Source organism: Pseudochaenichthys georgianus, unplaced genomic scaffold (assembly GCF_902827115.2).
Source record: "Pseudochaenichthys georgianus unplaced genomic scaffold, fPseGeo1.2 scaffold_1074_arrow_ctg1, whole genome shotgun sequence".
Taxonomy (NCBI): domain Eukaryota; kingdom Metazoa; phylum Chordata; class Actinopteri; order Perciformes; family Channichthyidae; genus Pseudochaenichthys; species Pseudochaenichthys georgianus.
Genome location: NW_027262037.1, coordinates 4640 through 9278, shown reverse-complemented (window position 1 = coordinate 9278; position 4639 = coordinate 4640).

Here is a 4639-nt window from a genome sequence, read left to right as displayed (position 1 = left end):
TAGTGTATTACTCCATGTATTACTGTGTACCATATTGTCTATGTAAGTAGCTGCGACTACTAACTGTGTTCATTGGTTAGGGCTGTACCACATGATTGTGATGTCACTACCTGGGATATAGGACCATTGGAAGTCACGCCCCTTCTCTCTTTCTGTCCTCAAGCCTCTTGAGATGTGTGCCTATAATAAATAACACCGTGATGAATGGCTAAACTTGAACTGCTGAGATTATTCACCTTTCTGCTGCAGGAGACACAAGGTATAAGTCTAAATCTGCTAACAAATATGCCTAGATTGCCTACTCTCAAAGTCATGTATTATATTATTGAGTCAATAATATAATATATTAACCGTGCTTTACCTGAACCTCATCATGACACTAGAGAGGACGGCAAGATTGTAATTTCCCGTGTTCAGTGAATGCAACAGAGGCAAGACACCAGACCAACCAGAGAGTTGAATGGAAATAAACATCTGTCTTATTGGCTGACAGGTACCTATCCTGTGAGCTGTGACAATGTTTAAAATAAACTGTCAGTCGGACTCAGACTTTTTGAAGATGGACATAAGAAAACGTTTTCTTAAAAAAGACGACAATTCTCAAGTGGTGGCTCACACAACAACCCCAGAGCCACCACTTGAGCCAGGTAAACAAGGTATGTAAATGTCAGTAAACTTCCAAGTTATGCGAACATGTAAGCTGTTAAGTATTACGTTGTAATAGCACCCTTACTCCATGTTTAATGGTACGTCCCGTTGTGACGTCATAAGCATGATAAGTGCGGAGTGCTATATGTCTCATGTTGATTATGCAGCTTCATGTCATTTATATAGAAATTTGTATTGATTGGGATAAACCCCTCGAGATGCACCATCTCGTTTTCAAGGGGTCCCGACAATAGCAACGACTTACAGACATACATAAACACAAAGACAAAATGCAAAACATGACACACAAGACAAACCAGATACAGTCTGTTAAGTAAAATTCAAGCAATGCATACAATCATTACAATTTGAGACAGTCAAGCAAATCAGTTTCATCAATATCAGTTTCATTAATAACAAGTACAGACCAGTTGACTGTATATAATGACTATTTTGCACATCCCTTTCAAGATTTCAAGATTTTCTAAGGTTTATTGACATATCATATAGGCCTACACAACTATGGTGTAGTTATGCAATGAATGAACAACTTTGTGTATACCTCCAGCAATGTTAACTATGTTGAAGCACTTATTTTAACTGATATTATACATATGTATTATACTCTTATAAGATGTATGTAGATAGTATAAGAAATGTGCAGAATATGACAATATAATGGTGGAGGTACACAAATATTGAAAGATGTCTTGTGATGCACTATTGAGGAACCTGTGACCCAAGATTTTCATCTCCGGCCTTGTCAGGTATTGAACAATCAATAAATAAAGAACACAGAATTATTAAATATAAACACAGAATTTGTGTGATTATACTAAATGATTTACAAATAAATAATCACCACTGCATATTTACAACTATACACATGCTGATGTAACGCAAATGTTCCAACTTGGGATCAATAAAGTACATCTTATCTTAAGATGATCGATGGCTACTGCCATATTTGCAAAATGTGCCTCTGAACCTTGACAAGTGCATGTTTCAGGCTCATCAATGAACAACAGGAGGGGTCACAGACATAAGACCAGCTGTTAAATAAAGCTCTTCTGACCTTAGCTGTCGTGTGGGTATATATTAATACTGCCCATTATGGGCACAAGCAATTTTCACCCATTTGTTAATTATATGTTTTAAATGTGAGTGTTTCCTATCCCCTAAACCTCCAGGGATGTACACAGTTTAATACTGGCAACTTCTTATTATGGGAAATACGAAAACGTCTTTTAAAACTACAACTCCCAGTAGAGACGTGCCATAGATAGAGAACATGTTGCAAAACACACAATAGCCAGCATGTGTAGTTCTGGGGATGGGGTGGGGGAGGGGGGGACGGGGTGGACCCGTTCAAATCCAGTTTTGGACAGTCTGCCGTGGTTCCATCCCATTTCAAGTGCTGTTCGACGCTCTGCACACTCTCCAATCACAGAGCTTGAGGACTATCACGGGGTTTGTCAAGCGAAGCGGAGAGAATACTTACTTCCGGGTGTAATATTATGTAAAGCAAATGAGCTGATCTTGAGCCGTGGCTGTGGTCCTGGATGGATATCCTCGTGGATTCATCTTCCTATTATACACACATGCATTTCCAAACATTTGGACTACCTATGTTGCAAATGTATTATCTTTTCAATTTACACACGGCATCTATTGCACGTCTGTCCATCCTGGGAGAGGGATCCCTCCTCTGTTGCTCTCCCTGAGGTTTCTCCCATTTTTCCCTTTAAACTGGGTTTTCTTTGGAAGTTTTTCCTTGTACGATGTGAGGGTCTAAGGACAGAGGGTGTCGTATTGTCATACTGATATTCTGTACACACTGTGAAGACCACTGAGACAAATGTAACATTTGTGATATTGGGCTATATAAATAAACATTGATTGATCATTGATTGATTGAGCTGCTCCGACCCTCGGTCCTGACGGACTCCAACTTGTGTTTATTAATCAAACAAATAAATAAACACAAGGATAATTACGTGTTATTGTTGAGGAAATGGAGAATTGCACAGTGGAAAATAACGTATCTATTGTGGTGATTGACATTATTCACCCACGGATCTATGGGTTAGGGTATTGTTCTGCACGGACATTTTAGTTAGCCGGACTTCCTGTCTCCGCCGGTGTCAGTGTCACTACCCGATCCGTCCCCCTGCCCGATCGGTACTGCGCATGTGCGAAATGGTCCGGAAGTCCGGACGGCAATCCAAGATAGACACTTGACACAGTGGCTTTTAGCAAAGCTCAAAAAGAAAAACCGAGAGAGATGAGTTATTGTTATTACAACGTGACTTCCCTATTATTTAACCACTCTGTTTATGGGGTTCTTTTATTTAGGGTTAAGTACATTGTCAGAATAAGTGAGGAATGGATTTAACTTCTGTTGGACAGCTATATGCCATACATGTTTGCATACATTCACAGTAAATATGTATTCAGTATGATAGCTGCCAGCAGAAGTTAAATTCATTTCTCACTTATTCTGACAATGTACTTAACCCCAAATAAAAGAACCCCATAAAAAGAGTTGTTAAATAATAATGAAGTCACGTTGTATTAACAATAACTCATCTCTCTCGAGTTTTCTTTTTGAGTTTTGCTAAAAGCCACTGTGTCAAGTGTCCATCTTGGGTTGCCGTCCGGAGTTGTCCAATATGGCGGACCATCTCGCACATGCGCAGTACCGATCGGGCAGGGGGACGGATCGGGTAGTGACAGTCAGTACCAGATGTGTTCGGGCTACCAGATATGTTCGGGTGTATTTCCGTCGCATCCGTCATCCGTCATATCTGTCTACTCACCTCCGGCCGTCTGCGGAACTGCAGCCGGAGGAACTCGGGACAGCTTGTTATGTGTGGGGTGCTATGGTGGGGTCCCATGTACTTGTGCACATAAATAATGTTTCTAATTATTTACAATTACAAAATATATATATTCTGCATTACTTTAGCCAACACTTTTGTAAGGCCACTAGATTAGATAATTATGAAATGTGTAGATAGAATACATATCTTTCAGGTTGTTATTTTGTCATTATGTTTCATGTTTTATTTACCTTTTAGTATTTTTATATAGTATCTGAACTTTGGAGAGGAGTTGGGAGACACACGTCACATCAAATCACATCTACATATCAAGACAAAGCGAATGGAAGTACTCCTAGCGTGAAAATGTTTGTGAAAACGTGTGCAAAGTCTCCGAAAATCCTAAAAATAAGCTCATATTTGAATTCCCCATAAAAAACAAATCATTCAGTAAAAACAAGGCCCCACTGATCATCTACTCTCTAAGACGATTCCAGGGATGTTTGGCTTGAGTTTCTACCACCAGGGAAAGTGGACAAAAGTGCCCGAGATCAGCCTCTTAATTTACCAAGGGCCTAGTGCTTGGCTTTGGGCATGTAAATTCAGGAAACTCCCCTGAGTATTTTATTAAATATCTGAACTTTGGAGAGGAGTTGGGACACACACGACACATCAAATCACATCTACAGATCAAGACGAAGCGAATGGAATTACTCCTAGCGTGTGAACATGTTTGTGAAAAACGTGTGCAAAGTCTCTAAAAACGGAGCAGTGGCTGTGATGCTAGCTTTGCGGCTAGCGGTTAGTTGTTGTTGTTTGAAGTTGTTGCTATGGAAACAACATGACGGAGAACAAATTAATATCTTCTACATATAATAACGAACAAAGTAAAGAATGAAGTGTAGGCTATGCCTGTTTGAAGTTGTTGCAATGGAAACAACATGACGGAGAAAAAGTATAATCTTCTACATATAGGCCTAATAACGGACAAAGTAAAGAATGAAGTGTCGGCTATGTTTAAATGTTCGGAATTTGACCATCATGGCCCTCTTGAGTTGCCGTAAAATATGACGGATATGACGGATGACGGGTGCGACGGAAATACACCCAAACACATCTGGTACCCCGAACACATCTGGTACCTACACCGGTCTTCGCTTGCCGGTGTA